The sequence below is a fragment of the Rhipicephalus microplus genome, chromosome 7 (assembly GCF_043290135.1).
Source record: "Rhipicephalus microplus isolate Deutch F79 chromosome 7, USDA_Rmic, whole genome shotgun sequence".
In the NCBI taxonomy this organism is placed as follows: Eukaryota; Metazoa; Arthropoda; class Arachnida; order Ixodida; family Ixodidae; genus Rhipicephalus; species Rhipicephalus microplus.
This window is the reverse complement of record NC_134706.1, coordinates 42,607,084-42,623,984: the sequence shown is the minus strand read 5'-3', so window position 1 is coordinate 42,623,984 and position 16,901 is coordinate 42,607,084. Positions and strand designations below refer to the sequence as shown.

At 42.7% G+C, this 16,901-nt stretch overlaps 1 long non-coding RNA gene across 1 annotated transcript in view; it reads right to left on the bottom strand.

Moving 5' to 3' along the window:
* Positions 1–316: 316 nt before the first annotated feature.
* The window catches only part of LOC142766915 (uncharacterized), a 34,805-nt gene continuing 18,220 nt past the window's right edge, over positions 317–16,901 (bottom strand). The window contains exons 3-4 of the long non-coding RNA XR_012884658.1: positions 8,881–8,954; positions 317–403 (exon numbers count right to left, since the gene is read on the bottom strand). This is a non-coding gene — a long non-coding RNA (uncharacterized LOC142766915). The remainder of the gene's footprint in view (positions 404–8,880; positions 8,955–16,901) is intronic.

Genomic DNA, 16,901 nt, shown 5'->3' with positions numbered 1-16,901 from the left:
TTAAAGTACAGTAGCGTGATCAGTGCGTATGTGTCAAGCAATCTACGAAATATTTATTGACCATTACTCGCTGCACAGGAAAACTTCTAAGCACTAATTTTGAGTCCTCACTCTTTTCTTACACTCCACTGAGCACTTACTTCAGTGTTTGGGAGTTAAACTTGTTTTAAAGAGCTAAATCTTTTTCGCGGGTAATGTTATGTTCAGTAGTAAAGTAGTTTGCTTTACATAAACGGTTGACTAGTCTTCAATGCATGCCATGCTACTTACTTGAACTATATAGTTGACACTTTATAATATATAAAGTTATACTTGCAAGTTTCGGCGTCCACAAGGTGCACCCAAAAAATGGCAAGCCAAAGAAATCTATTATAGTACTTGAGCTCTTTCATTACGTGCTCCCCTGAAAAATGTCAGAAAATACAGCCTATTACAACTCCCAGAGCATACATTAGGCTACAGCACGGTGACGTGCCATTGTGGCCACCAGTTTCTATGAGGTTTGAGGAGACGTAACGAAGACTCAAGCTCACTGATGACAAAGACTGCGGTATCACAATGCTAGAGGACTGGTCATGCTATTCGAATGTTGCTGGCTCGGTCCCTGCTAACGGTAAGTTTTCCTTTGCACTACTTTTCCTATATTTTACATTTGCATTTTAATTACTTCCTAAAATATCCCCTAAAATTTTCTTGGCATCTCTCTATTAGTTTCCATTATTATTGTGTCTAACAAAGAATACCAAACCTTTAATCTGACATTTTTTACTTCACATTATCTATCTATCTATCTATCTATCTATTTATCTATCTATCTATCTATCTATCTATCTATCTATCTATCTATCTATCTATCTATCTGTCTGTCTGTCTGTCATCTATCTATCTATCTATCTATCTATCTATCTATCTATCTATCTATCTGTCTGCCTGTCTGTCATCTATCTATCTATCTATCTATCTATCTATTTATCTATCTATCTATCTATCTGTCTATCTATCTATCTGTCTGTCTGTCTGTCTGTCATCTATCTATCTATCTATCTATCTATCTATCTATCTATCTATCTATCTATCTATCTGCCTGTCTGCCTGCCTGCCTGTCTGTCTGTCTGTCTGTCTGTCTGTCTATCCGTCCGCCCGCCCGTCCGTCCGTCCGTCTGTCTGTCTGTCTGTCCGTATGTCTTTTGCTAAAAAAACATTAGTAATCGGAACATACATAAACAGTTGAAGAATAACAGCACTCGTTAGCAGTATTTAAGACAGTCACACTCATGTAAAGATGTATTTGTTTAAACAGCAAGCTCAGTATATAAGTATATAGAACGGTTCAAACGTTGTTGACGTATCACTGCCTCGCTTCTAGGTGGTTTTTTGAGCACAGCAATTTTTCAGCAGGACAGCGAGCTGGCGTTTTGATGAGACTGTTGCCGCAGCAGATACCACACTTTAGTCAGTTGAAGAATGTTTTGAAATCGCCTGAGTCACGTTAATGTCTGATGAATGTTATGCACGCAAGAGTTCCTGGGCAGGTAAGTTAGAACCGCAGGGAGGGAATGCAACGGAAGCGTCTGATGCAAAGGTATGCCTTGTGACAGTATCTCTGCTTTCTATGCTGTCAGTTACATATTGAGCAGTTGCCGCATGTGTTGATGATCCGTACATAAGGGGAAGAATGCGCGTTGCTGTACGCGGTTTTGTGCTTCTGTCACATAAACTTCGTGTCGTTCCGCCATTCTTTCTTTTGTCACATATAGTGCGAGCACATAGCTTCGGGCTCCTTCAATGATTGATTGTGGCTGTACAAGGCATCTGCTTTTCAACATGCTGTACACATCTTATCATCTCTTTACCTCAAATGCAGCAGAGGTTGTAGTTACGTAAGCAAAATTATTGCAAAAAACGCCAGGCCTACGTGGTAGGCACAGCACAGTCACAGTGAAAGCTAGAAGAACGGCCTTTCAGAGCCCTTTAAAACACCAATCGGGGAACTACTACAAGCACACTTACTTGGTACCTACTAGGCCAATAGTAATAAAATTTGTGGGTAGTAGGCCGGTATTCGTTATGCTGTTTTTGTCATACTTCTGAGAAGCGCGATATCCTCTAAACACATGCTAGGAATTTCGTGCCAATTTTTCATGCAGTGGCTGACAACGATCAGGAGTCATGGCTGAAGTGGGTATGCACCATAGTTCATAGGGAAACAAGAACAACCTTTTGTAATGGGTTGGAGCATTGGATGGCCTACTCATTACGCTAATCGCATTGTGCGATGACTGGTTGTTCTTTCGCTGCTGTAAAATGCTTTATAAGTCGCTATAATGCGATTGCTGTCCTGACATGAAGCCTGCCTAAGGCAAGTTTGACAACCGGTTACAAGCACCGGCGTAACTCAGTGGTAGAATACTGAGCTGACACCCAGCGGTCCAGGGTTCAAGCCCCACTGTGTCATTGGGGCAAAGCTTTTTTTTCTAATTTCGCGTGACGTTGTTACGGACACCGGCGCCGGTGGCGGTGAACAAGATGCAACTGCGCATGACTGGAGTTGTGATCTCATAACAGCTTTCGCTGTAAAATGAGGTACAAATGAACTGCATAAATGTGACCGGGACTCTGCAGAAAGACCCACAATTTCCTTTCATGCACATGATATGCTTCCCAGAGACATAGGTGTCTCTGGTTACGTTGCTTTCTATGATGATGAGCTCTTTATTGCAGATGATTGACATCATTGCTCAGTAGTAAAAATCTCTATCTAACTGCTTAGTGTAGTCGTTCGTAGCTTTTATATGTGTAAACAAAGCTCGCTGAACCTAACAAAACAGGGTTAAGCACCTTTCGTAAGGGAAGCAAACGTATATAAACAAACGAAGCAAGCGCAATCTTAATTTATTAGAAGTAGCACAGCAAGTATGTATAAGTTATCAATGGCATACGTAAGTTCGTTTCAAGTATGATACGCGAATGCGGGTTCTAGTTCTTGCTCTACTTGTGTGAAAATGGGAATTAAATGGTTGTCCTGCCACTCTATGTTTTTTATTTTAATCAACTGTACACGTTCTTTCCTAATAAAACTCTTAACATTGATAAAAAGAAAGCAATGGATGAAAAGAAAAACGCAGGCTGATTAACCTGGTAGAAGTACTCGTTTGCTACGGTACGCCGTTGTGCGAAAATATAGGTTGTAAAGAACACATAAAGGTTGTTGCGAATCAACGAAGTTCCAACATTCCTGAAAAAAAAAACTTGTTGTGAAAGCACCTATTCCTAACTGGTTGAAGGTGCACTAGTACAAAAAACATAGCTTGATTGTGCTGTACTGTAAAGTTTACACAATACTTTCTGCTTTACTAAATGAGTTATAAGGCCGGTATTGCTCGTATGCTTGGAGTTGAAGCTAGATATATACGAGGCATATTTCTTAAGTAGAAAACATTCTTTTAAAGAAAAATGCTTTTTTAATTCGCTTATCACAAATTGGTTTTAAATTAACCCCTATCATCTTTCTTTACTTTTACGTCAAATTTTGGCACCTTTACCCAACAATCCACAAATGGAAACTCGACTAGGTTAAAACGAAGGCTTTTAAAGTTTCTTTGGGTATCGGTGAAGACAAATTTCTCCCCGCAAATTGACTCTTGGTTTCTGTTTTTGCAGAGGTTCAGTATGTCATCTCGTATTCTGTGAACAAACGATGTCGTTTTTGTTTTGTTGATAGCAGTGCACCTGGAATTCTTTCCACTATTTGTTCGCTGGTAATATTTCTCCGTGTTTCTTGCATGCATACAATTAGCGGCAGGCCAAGTAATGCCGATATAGCAGTATTCATTACCAAAACATGACAAAAATTTGAAAGCAGCTGTGTCGTCAAAATTAGTTGCCAGGTGGTAGAGTTCAGGGCAGAATAAATAAAGAAAGTGGCACAACGTAAAAGAAAGTGTTCAAAATGCACATATGAAGAAAATAAAGAGTGTCAGTGTTGCCTGTTTAGCGTCACTTAGCCATGATCTCGTTCTGGCGGACTCCGTAACTTAAATGGTATGCGAGGGATTACTCGTCAGCTACCATATCATAATAGGTTCACGTACAAAGCGACACCAACAGGCAAAAAAGTGTGATGCACATTCGCCGTTATAGCTACAGAAGCTGCTGACTGACATGCTTACGTAAAAGTGCATATATATACCCTGTGGAGTGTACGGGGAAAGGACCGCCCCCACACATTAGCGGTATAGTATCAGATGCGTTATTCGAAGGTCGCAGGTTTAATTCCTGCTGGTGGCAAGTTATCTTTTCGTTCACGTTTCTTCACGTTTACACTACAACTATTTCTGAAAACACCGCCCATGATTTTACTAGCGATATGGTTGGTTAGTATTGATTGGTATAGTTTTTTTACAAAGAAATTGGGCCCTTAAATTTACACTTTCCATCTTCTTGTAACCACTAAGGTAATTCGCAAATAAGCTTGCATTCAACTGTATAACCATATAGAATGCTATAAGACTGGGTATCCCCACTTTTCTTTAGCGTTTATAACAATACTCAACATTGGAATGCCTCGATGCCCCCTCCTCGCGCGCATCGAGGCACCCTACCCAACATTCAGCCATGCCGTGTTCGAAAACCACCGACGATACAAGGTTTAGTTCGCTGGAACCTGTGCTTGCGCATGCACAGAATGTTAGAAGGCCAGAAAGGGCCCACCTGCACCACTACTGTATAGCTGGTTACTCACACGGGCGCAGTGCAACTTGACGAAATTCTCAAACGCTCACCTGCATAACTTAGTTCTCCATCGCAAGCTTTGTTTTCTGTCAGGAATACATTGAGCCGAGTGGAATATATTGAGCCGCAGGCGGCATGGCTGCGGCTCAATATATTCCAGCCGCCTGCGGCTTGCAGTGGCTTTCACAAATGAATACTCTATTTCTATTGGAATGGCCAGCGCCACTACGTGCAAAAAGGGCAGCTATTATGAAACGATCGTCAATCTTCTGTGTGAGCGCACTAATTTCGTTCCATCAAGACGATAACTATGTGATGCACTCGATGGATTGGATTATCGCCGTTTATTAGACCAAATGATTCAGGACCACTGGCAGAGTCCATTCTGAATTTTTAGGGTTTTGAATGTGTTATTACGTTTTTTGCGGATAATGCGCCTTAGTAAAAGTGGGGATACGGCATTTCCACTTCAGGAGCGCTCACGTGGCAGAAATAAGAAATGCAGAAAGCCTTGGATAAATCGTGATCTTTACCGGCGCATAAAAATAAAGAATAAATTGTATCATGATTTCATCCGTTCGCGGAACACAGGCGCCTTAGCTGAGTACAAGAAATACAGAAACGTTTTAAATTCAGAAATACGGAAGGCTAAACAGAACTACTATGAAAAATTATTTGAAAGCATTTACAATGACCAGAGGAAGCTATGGGAGGTCATAAATGGGCTTACGAACAGAAATAAGGGTTGTAATAGGACACAGGACCTAACAATTAATGGTCAGATTTTCAGTGGTGAAAGGATGGCCAATGTCATGAATGAACATTTCATAAATGCGGGTTCCTTTATTTTAACGGATGAAAAGCAAGATAATGCTCCAACTCCTAATAAGTCTCCTTTGCCGTATTCTATTTTTCTCGCACCCACAGATCCGGTCGAAGTAGAAAGATTAATCAGAAAACTTAAAAACAATGTTGCATCAGGGATTGATGAGATAGGTTCTGTTGAGTTAAAAATGGTGTCACCATTGATATCTAATGTCTTGGCCTATATTATCAACCTCACCCTTACTAACGGTGTATTTCCAGAGCAGCTAAAAGTAGCAAAAGTCACTGCAGTACATAAAGGTGGTGATATCAATACTTTAGCGAACTATCGACCTATATCCGTGCTTCCAACAATATCAAAAATATTTGAAGGGGTTATTTCTGATAGACTTGCATCCTTTTTCATAAGCACCAAATAATAACAAAAAGTCAGTATGGTTTTCAAAAAAATAAATCAACAGAACAAGCTCTACTGTATATCAAAGATAAGATAATCGAAAATATGGAAAACAAAAAATATACCCTTAGGCTCTTCCTCGATCTTTAAAAGGCATTTGACTCCATACAATTCAAATCATTGATTCATAAATTATCAAGTTATGGGGTGCGTGGAGTTGCACTACAACTGTTTAAAAGTTACCTAGAAGATCGTTATCAATATGTAAAACTGAATAACACTATTTCTGCAAAGATAAAGTTGAACCAAGGAGTTCCCCAAGAGTCTATACTGGGGCCATTATTGTTCCTTGTCTATATAAATGATATTGTCGATATACCTCATTCTCCTGAACTTATAATGTACGCTGACGATACGAATATTTTCTTTTCATCAGACAATCTAATATCACTTGAGGTCAGTGTAAATACTTATCTAAGCAATCTTTCAAATTGGTGAAGGCAAAATGGACTGCGCTTGAATGCAAAAAAAACAACCTATATGATATTCCGACCTATAAACAAATCTATTAGTAACATAACTGTAAAATTCGAAGGAAATTGCATCGCACATGTTAGGGAACAAAAGTTTCTTGGTGTATGGTTTCAGGAGGAATTAAACTGGAACACACATGTAAATCATCTGATCACCGCATTAGCGCGAATAGTTGGTTGTCTCTTTAGAACAATGCACTTAATCCCATTGAGGTTAAAAATAAGTATGTACTATGCACTCTTCCATTCTAAAGTAAGTTATGGGATGTTAGTCTGGGTAACGACATCACAAGGGAATTACCATAAGTTAATAACTATACAAAAGAAAATATTGCGCTGCTTTGAAAATTACAGGGGGAACCTACAAGACTTGCGCACTGCTCCACTATTCATTAAACATTCCATACTCAGAATTGATCAATTATATCATTTTAAATTACTTCAGTTATTGCAAAAGACTAAGCTATACGAAGAAAGTTGCACCGAAAAACCACACTACAGTCTGCGAGAACAAAAGAAACGAGCTCCTAGAACAAGAACCAAGTAAGAAAAACAAAGTATTGCTTAGCAGGTACCTCAGGTTTTAAATACTCTTGCAGATCAATTGAACTTTAGGGCTAGTAGTGCGACTTTCAAGAAACAAATAAAGAACTTATTCATAACCACCGGTCTACACTATCGAAACTACGTAATGGAGTTTCATGCCTCTGCAAATGCTTAAATTGTTCATAAACTTCTATGTCAATTATACGAGTGTATACAGCGGAATTCATTGTATCCGCATTCATTTTGTGTCTGTTTTTGAGTTGTTTCATTGATATTGTTTAGTTGTGAATTTTAACGAGAGTGACCTCTAATTCTTAAATTGTGTTATGTAAACCTCTTATGCTATTTAGGTTTGAATTTTGCGTTTACAATTTGAGGTTGCTTGAAACCAATGTATTGAATATATATATTGTTTGTCAATACTGATGTCTAAGCTTTGCACTGTCACGGACTGCGGAGGGACAAGGGCCTTTGTCAGGCTGTTCGCCTTGAGCCCTTTGCCCCTGCAGTGAGCTCTGTATCCGGCTTACTGTAAATAAAAATACTACTACTACTACAACTACTAAAACTTTCAGCGGTACTGTAATCTTCCTTCCTTTCTTTTTCGTCATCTTGTTGTCCTTTCCTTGCTTACTTTTTTGTGTGAAGTCTTTTTTGTATCATCTTTTACTACCCTTACCACTTTCCCTAGTACTGGGTAGCCAGATAGTCTAAGAATTGGTCATGGAAGCCAGCAGGACAATGTTTTGTAGGCTGCGAGACCACGTTGCATTGTGGGTGGTAGAGGGGAAACACTGGTACATCTTGGGTGTGGGCAAGTGCTACTGTTGTCTCGAGAGGGAAGTGCCTCTTTGCACCCCCCTGCCTACGTCCATGGAACTGGCTAACCTTCCTGTCCTTCCACTTGTTTATTTGTTACTCCTTCATCCTTACAAGTGCCATTCGAATGTTGTAAGATATCTTTCATTACCCCCTCCCCCCTAATCGAGTGCGTTCGACCAAAAATAACCTTGTCCAAATGACTCTTATATGACAAAGCTTGTGGTGTATGCCCTCTCATTTATGTACGTCCTCGCTGGTAGTCATATAGTAGGGTTTCAAAAATAAAAGGTGTAGAAGGAATAGTTTGGTTAAGGTGTTCTTGCAACACCATTTGCTTGTTTTATATGTACGCAATTAATGAAAGGCTGTTCAAAAGCACGCTTTCTCAAAGATGCTTATTGTACATTCTTAGAGTGTCTTCTGTGAAAAAATGTTATTTGCACGTTATGGGGTACAAAATTTTTGCAGGGATGGAAGGCAAAAAAAATACAAAAATGGTGAAAGAGATGAAGACTGAAACATGAAAATTGAGAAAAAATGTTAGAAGATGGCGAACATTAAAAAGCAACCCAAACGGCAATCTGCAAATCGTATCACTTGCTTGCCAGCTTCACTGTTTCTTCAAATTGTCCAGGCGTGAAACTGGCGTTAGTTTTTCTTTAGTTAACCCAATATTTAGTTTTGGGTAACATGAATTTAAAAACCCATGCATTGCTGCATTATCATAGTTGATGTTTCGACATCCCTTTCAGAAAAAGTTGAGTTAGGTCATGTGAAACGTTCCGCGAGCCTAGTATTATCAGTAGCTGGCGCCATAAAATGAAAAGAGACTGAATGCTTAGTTGGATATGGTGGTTCGCATGGTGTTGCCCAACTATATAGTGGTGCGACTAAGCACACAGCAATATTTTAAACGTGTAATGCCTCTGCTCCTGGTGTTCCTTGGTGTCTCATTTATTCAAATATGATGCCATACGTGCACTCGCGTGCAGAAGTCACCGAATTAAAATATTTTATCATATTCACCATTCCAGTCTATCATCTTCATGCTGGGGGCTGGTTCCTTTAGCAGTTGAGCCTGTACAGTAATATTTTTATGCCTGAAAAAACCATGAACAAATGAACAATACAACAGCATTTGTGTCACTAACGCCCAACCTTTAAATTCACACTATTGAGAGCATTCAAGCCCATTCTCTTAAAATGTACATGGGCTTACCTATTAGGGCATTGAAGGGATACTATATCAGAATCTAAAATTTCACAAATATGCTGCGAATGAATTCACGGTATGCGAATGAATCAAAAATAAATCTTTATTGATGGAATTATATGCGGGCACTCTTTCTTTGGCATTTTTGTAAGCATGCACCCAACTTCTCCGCCGAAGTGAGTTGGAAGGTGTGATGTCACAACACCCTTGTTTGAAGCCAGCGGCTGGCTGCTGCGTTTTGATTTGGCTGCTGCAGCACAACGACATCGCATGCATTTGTGCCGTCTTTCCACTAACAGTGGTAAGTTAACATGTAATGGTGGAGATCATAACAGCGTGCCAGTAATGTAGGATTACGAACCCTTTGTGAGAAGCAACGCTAAGGAACAGAAGGCTGCGGACGTGCCAGTCACGCAGTCCATGCCAGCAACATTGTCGAACGTGCAGCTGTAGCAGCAAAAAAAGTTCAATGGATAAAATCGGTTGTTTCATCAACTTTGTTGAGGCAGAGAGGCATGTTTTACGCCTCACTAAAGTCATTGTAGTTCGTCGGTTTTGTTTATCTATGCAGTCGGCATTCAGCCGCATGGCTGTTAATTTTTCGTGATGAGGTAGCATATGTATGGAATACCTCAGCCGTTTCACAGATCTCCGCATACGACAGCTACTGTCACATCTAAGCTACTATGAGCCATTCACAGACTGAGTTAACTGTATTTGGTTGGCTTCCCCATGGTAGACAGCACGCTGCATTCGAAGACAAGCCTCATTTATGGACCTCGAGGTCCACCGGCTGCCAGGCTGCCGTGCAGGAACGAGACACAGCACGTCCGAAAGAAACGCTCTTTTGTGTAGCAATGAATAGAAAAAAAAATTATGGCTTCGTGCCCTCGAGCAAGCGGCAGCTCGTGAGGAACATTTGAGATGATGATGAACGGCATCTGCTCTGAAGGTGAAGACAAAATTACAGTCAGCATTTCAACCAGGAGAAGGAGGAGGAAGAAAGTCTATTAAGGAAAAAAAAAGAAGGAGAATGCAGGCAGTTGTGGTCGGGCGCTCAGTCCAGGGCTTGGCTGGCACGAGCGGCTCGCTGGACCAGGTCAAGCAAAGCTTTTTGGCTCTGCTTGGCTTCGTCCGTAGACCATGCCTCCCACTGCCTGTGTAACATGCGTGAAGGGTTAGTAATGTGTAGACTGTCGATGTGTGTGGGCCTTCAGGTGCGCTCGAGTATTATGTGGCTGAGTGTCGGTGTGTCTACGTTTTTTATGTTGGTGTGTCTATGGATATGTTTTTTTAATTGTGTGTGAAATATTCTACTTATGTGGTACAATATTAGAAATTATTGCTTGATGCGTGGGGTTTAACGTCCCGAAACCGCTATATGATTATGAGAGACGCCGTAGTGGAGTGCTCCGGTAATTTCGATCACCTGGGGTTCTTTAACGTGCACCCAAATTTGAGCACACGGGCCTACATCATTTTCGCACCCATCCAAAATGCAGCCACCGCATGAAAATGTGAAAGCTATTAGTTTGTATGCGTCTCAAATCCCTGATTTGTTGGCTATCCAAGTCTTTATGCAGAAGGCCATACTTTTTTCGTTGCCTCTTTCATTGAAAAAAGGGTGTCACGTGGACTACAAAGGGGTTCAACGTCAGCGCCTGCCGTCACTCGGTTGGTGAAACCTCGAGCTATACGGTTCGCCCTGACGTTCCCCTCTGAACCATCGTGAGCAAGGCACCATATAATGTGATGATCTCCCGTAATTACGCTCATTCAAAATTTTGCACACTAGTTTAGGTAGCGTACCACGGAGAAACATTTGGCATGTCGTCTGTGAATCACAGAACACCACCACTGATTGTCCCCTGCTTTCTGCGTTAGATATGGCTCTTGCTTCTGCCACTGCCTCTGCCACTCGCGTGAAACGTGTTTTTAGCGACACCGTTGTGGGGTGATTAGGTGCTACGATTGCCACTACATGTGACCCTCCACACACTTTACTGACGCCTGTAAAGACGGCTTCACGGTTATGTTTCTGGGCTTTGCGTAAAAAGCCTTCTTTCCTTCCCCCTTGCTTGATACGTCGGATGAATATTTCTAGGGATAGGTGCCACAGTCAAATGTGAGCGGTTTTCCGCATCTATCAGCACAGTTTCCTCGTCACAATATAGCGGGCGCAATTTGAATACTATCTTTTCTAGTATTCTTCTCCCGTGAGTGCTTGAATTCAGCCTTTCCTTTTGAGACAAGAGCACCGCATTCGCATACTCCTCAAAGGTATTGTATACACCCAACTTTTCTACCCTTTCAATTTTGGCATTTCCCGGAATCCCCAACGCGGTTTTGAAGGCTTTTCTTATGACAGTGTTCATTTGTTTTGTTTTCTGGTTTGTCAATCTGGTACGCCAGCGCGTACGTAACTCTGCTGATAACGAATGCATGAAAGAGTGCGATGGTTCCTTTCTATTCTGGTCCCGCTTTAATATTTGCTATCCGCCTGATCATCCGGGCCACATTCTTCGTGGTTCCTCATAGCCTTTGTAGCGTGTGTGTTGTTCGCGAATTTCCTTGTATCCGCATTTCTAGAACGCGTGTGACTTTTGCCTCGCTGATTAGTCTCCCATCCAGCAGTACTTCTATCGGTGTTAAGTCCCGTTTCCTTGCGTATCTCGCCCTAATTCTAATCACTTCAGTCTTTTGCGGGCAGCATTGTATCCCTGCTGCGGAGAGGAAAGCTTGTATTTTATTAACGGCCTCCGGACGCGTTTTCCTCACACTTTTCTTCACACAGAAAACTTATTACCGAAATTATATTGCGGCAATTTGGTCTACCGGTTACATCGGCCGTTCTGCTATCACTCGGACAGGAATATTTTCAAAGCTGCCGAAAAGTTTATATGTGACTCAAATAGATTTGGTAGGTGTATCAAGTACTAACGATTCTTCATCTAACCTTCTTAGTCCAAATATCTTCAGTCTCTGAGACATTAGGCTAAATAGTCCAACCTAAAATTAGTTATTTATAATTAACGTAACAGTAATATTCATCTCAAAATTACTTATCTCCTACTAAATATTATACGTAAATCTCGTATGTACGATCTGCCCGACTCATTGCCGATTCCCCAGAGTTGGTAGGTGCCAATAATTCAAGGAGCATCATCATCATCATCATCTCTATATATAGTCTGTTATTCTAGCTATTATTTTTTTTTCAAAAATTTCCTCAAGCATGAGGTAAGGGCGATTGGTAGGAGGTACTTATTATCTCCTGGCTTCCCTGGGTTTACTATTAGGATTCTCTAAGAGTCCTTCCAGTTGATTGATTTGTGGGGTTTAACGTCCCAAAACCACCATATGATTATGAGAGACGCCGTAGTGGAGGGCTCCGGAAATTTTGACCACCTGGGGTTCTTTAACGTGCACCCAAATCTGAGCACACGGGCCTCGACACTTCCGCCTCCATCGGAAATGCAGCCGACGCAGCCGGGATATGAACCCGCGACCTGCGGGTCAGCAGCCGAGTACCTTAGCCACTAGACCACCGCGGCGGGGCAAGAGTCCTTCCAGTAGTCGCCTCCATCTACCCATACATCTTTATTAAAGAAATCCATAATTTATCACAGGGCCGCATCACTAAGATTTCTGAGCATGGTGTTTGTTATATTGCCTCGTCCTGAAGCGGTATTCTTTTGTTAGAGACTGAGCTGAAGCATGAACCTCTTCAAATATTCTGGGTGCATCTAACTCCAGTTGTTCTTTCCCTGCATATTTGTCATGCATCACTTCGCATGTGTCCTGTCCGACATATATATTCTTGACTTCATTGGTAAGTACAACATCGTTACTCTCAAATTCATTCTCTAAATTTTTTAAAGCCCTGCTCGTCATTGTTTTGTTTCCCCTGGATCGATGATACTGCTGAGGATATGTCATGACGTTTGGGTGCCTAACGTCTCTCTAAGTGAGTCACTAAACTGCCTCCAGTTACTGTTATTTAAGTGACGTGCGTAGTCGTTGGCTTCCTGTGACAACTGAGCTATCCTTATCTTCAATTTATGATTAGGCTTTTGTTTCCCCCATCTCCTTGTGAGGCTTCTCTTTGCGTCCCACAAATGTAGCAGGTGTTTGTTGGCTGCTGGGATTTCCACGCATGCTTCCAGCTTCTTCGTCATTTTCCTGTGCGCCTCCTTGATATGTGTTAGTCAGTTATGATAACTAATATGTGAGGTTTAACGTCTCGAAACCACTCTATAATTATGGGAGACGCCGTAGTGGAACACTTCAGAAGTTTTGACCTTCTGGGGTTCTTTAACGTGCATCTAAATCTGAGCATACGGGCCTACAACATTTGCGCACCCTTCGGAAATGCAGCTACCGCAGCAGCGATTCGATCCCGCGACCTGCGGGTCAGCAGCCGCGTACCTTAGCCACTAGACCACCGCGACGGGGCGTGTTACACAGGTATAAAGATTTCTTATTTCTCCGTGGTCTCCCATGTTCTCCCTAAATTTATTCCAGTCAGATATTGTGACTTTATCGATTCGTCTTGTAGTGGTGGCAATAATTGTTATTCCGAGAGTGTATTGGTCGCTTCCCGAGTTTTCTCCGAGTTGTGCCCATATGGCATTCCCTTCAGCATTCCTAAAAATTCCGTCGCGTGTCTTTAGTTAGACTGTTCCTGACCCGTGCCGGTAGGTCTAGTTGTGTGAGTTGACAGAGACCATACCTTTCAACAAGGTAAGCAAGAAGCTTGCCCTTGGGGCTGTCCTGCTTATATCTCCCATTTCTGTGTGGTGCATTAAAATCCTCCATACTGAGAAGCCTGACTCTCTTTTTCAATAAACCCATTGCATGAGCTATGATGTTGCCAAAGTCAGGTCGTCTCTCTTTAGGTGGGCTATCTATACTGAACCCCACTGTTTGTGGACCTCCACGTGTTTTGGGCCACATCGTTATTATGTGGTATTGCACTGCTTCATCGCTCACGTAGCTTACGCTCAACGCTATATTCCTTTTGGTAAATGTCACCACTTGTGGGCGTTTTGGGCTATTATATTGTATGTACCCTCTCAGAATTGTCTGAAATTCGCCTAATTCCTAAAGGCAGATTATATCAGGGGGGGGGGGGATTTTAGATGCTTCACTAAATTGCTTGAAATGTCCTATTTTCTTCAGTGAGCAGCATTTCCACTGCCATATTTTCATTTGTTCGGTCTTTTTCTAATACGGTGAATAGCCACTATTAATATTATCGGTATCTGGTATTCAAATTTTCTTATGTGTGGTGGGGGCACCCAGGCTCTGACAAGATCTATTGCGGAGATACTGCGCCTGGCTCATGTCGCTTATGGTGCGTTACATCTGGCCTAGTTTGGTAAAAACAAGTTGGATTTCCTGAACTAAGAGTGCTATTGACGGTGTTTGTGGTTGTTGCGTTGCCACGGGATGCGCGGTGGTCTGCAAGATAACAGGTTAGTTCGATAGGCTTTGTGTGTTACTCGACTAGCTTGCGCCATTCTACGCCTATACACCTAATCTCCTGTAGTTCTGTTTTGAGGTGTCTGTTTTTAGCTACGACTTTTTGTATTCTGAGTGTTCTTTGATAGGTGGTGTAACGGGTGTATGTTTGGCAGTGGGAAATAAGGCTTGCGCAAGGCTTGCCGCGTCCGATGATGGGTTGCTATGTGCTGGGCAGGCCCCTGGTGGCTTTCTCGGCACGGCTTGCGCGTTCGTAGTGTCCTAGGAGATTGCTTTCGGCAACGATGTCAAACTTGAACGCCGCTCTCCTGGTTGAAGTCTCTCCACAGCATGATTTTTCGACAGCGTGCGCGTTCTGGAACAGCTCCTTTGGTCGCTCCTTGTCCATACTCCCATTCCGATTCCTCTTGCTCCGACTGAAACCAGCGAAGTCTTGGCTTGTGTGGTTTATTGGGTGGTTTCGCTGCTTGTTAGGAACAGGCTTGAGGCGTTTCAGACAACTGCGGTTTCTATTGACATGGATTTCTGAGCAAATTGCGCATGTCGCAGAGCAGTTTTGGTTTACTTCTGGGTTACGCATTTCTCAGGTACGGCACACGGGTGTGTCTGACTGTGGGCAAACGTCGGTGCGGCAGCCACTTTTCCCCACACATTCAGCGAAATTGGAGGCTGTTACGAAAAACACTGTGCTCCTTCTCACCTCCTCTGCAGTAAACATATCTCGGAAGAACGTCCCCGAAGGAAGTCAAGATGGCACTCTGAAAGTCTCTTAACTACCGAGTGTCGACCAGTCTTACGCCTTGGGTGAGAAAACAGATGCTCGCTTTGATGGTCTCGGACGGGGTGTGTGGCTCTATGCCATGATAACACCTTTTTTGTTCCTGAACCTGCCGAAACATAAATGTTGACCGGTGTGGTGTGGTCTTCGGCTGATATTAAAAGACGTGAGAACTCTCATCGCCATCGCGACGGCCGTGTTTGGAGCTTACGTTAGTGCTATGTTGGAGCCTGGAGGATGTGGAGAATAAATTGATCACACCTGATTGTTGCCTTGAAAGCCTCCACTTTAGCGTCGGAGATCGCTTGAGAGGTCACATTCTTCAGAGGTAGTCCATGGTGATGTCGAAAAACATTTTTCAGATCGACCATGGGTAGTCCATGGGTAGCTGTTCGTGGAAAGTCTGCTGTCTGAGGAGAAGTCCCCTCTTTATTGAAATTTGTGCTATCTAGCCTGTTTCTTCTTCACCTTCAGCGATTGGAATATTTGTCATTTCTTCTCAGGGTGGTCGGTGTCAGTTGCGGTGGGAAAATTTGCGTCCATGTGCGCGGACGCCACGTTGCAATTCTGAGGCAGTGCTGCTTCATTCCGGTTTTGCGTGGCAAAGCCCGTGACTTCTCCACGAAAACCTCTTTTGAATGGTCATTCGGATGCTGTCTGTGACTCCTCAGTATAGTCCATAGACATCAGCAACCGCAGCAAGGCTGTGGTTGTCGTCTTCGGGCGAGCGTCTCCCGCCATTGCCGCCACTTCGCCGCCACTCCTCTGCTAAGCCTCCATGGGTGGAAGTAGAAGTGTTCGTGAAAACAAAAGGAAGGACCCTGATTTTATTGAAACTGGTATCCAATGTTGCTGGAGCACGTTCCCTACAAGCTTGTAGCGAATTCTGGATGGTTCAAGGGTATGACGACACAGAAAATACGAGAACATGCAGAGCTTGATGTGCACGCATCTGCACTCTTCGGCGTTCCAGCAACGTCACTGGTGTCTTAAGAACCTGTTTTGTTTTTGTCGCATCTCGCTTTCAGTTCTGCGCCTTTTCCGGAAAGGGCGCATTTAAACCAGATAGCTTGAGTTTTATTGATCTTTATCAGATGCAAAGTAGATATTTGAATATACCGTGTAACGATGTCCCTCCGTACACCCCTACTGCGCATGTCCGTGTCCCGCGTCTTGTGTCGCATGCTCGCGTCCTGAAACGCAATCAAGCGCGTCTCTTGCGAGCCCAGGAAGACACCCGCAAAACTGTTTTTGCCCTCCCCCTCTTTTGCCTCTGAAGGCTGATGATGGCAGTGTCTGCAAGTAAAAAAAATTGCCCCCACCACCCCAAGAAAATCGTGAGAAATCTCGAATGCTTTCCTTGCGCTGAGAGTACATGGCGTATAATTTTGATGACGTAAATTGATGACGAGACAATGATTTATATTGTAACCTTTTATTCACTTATTAGATGCCAAGCAGCTCTTTGACTTATCTGTGTGAACCTGTCCTTCTATCCGCACCGCTCCCCTAGCCGTAAGTGTTGACGTGGTGTCAAGTAGCTCAAGCCCTCCTAACAGTGTGTGATGACGT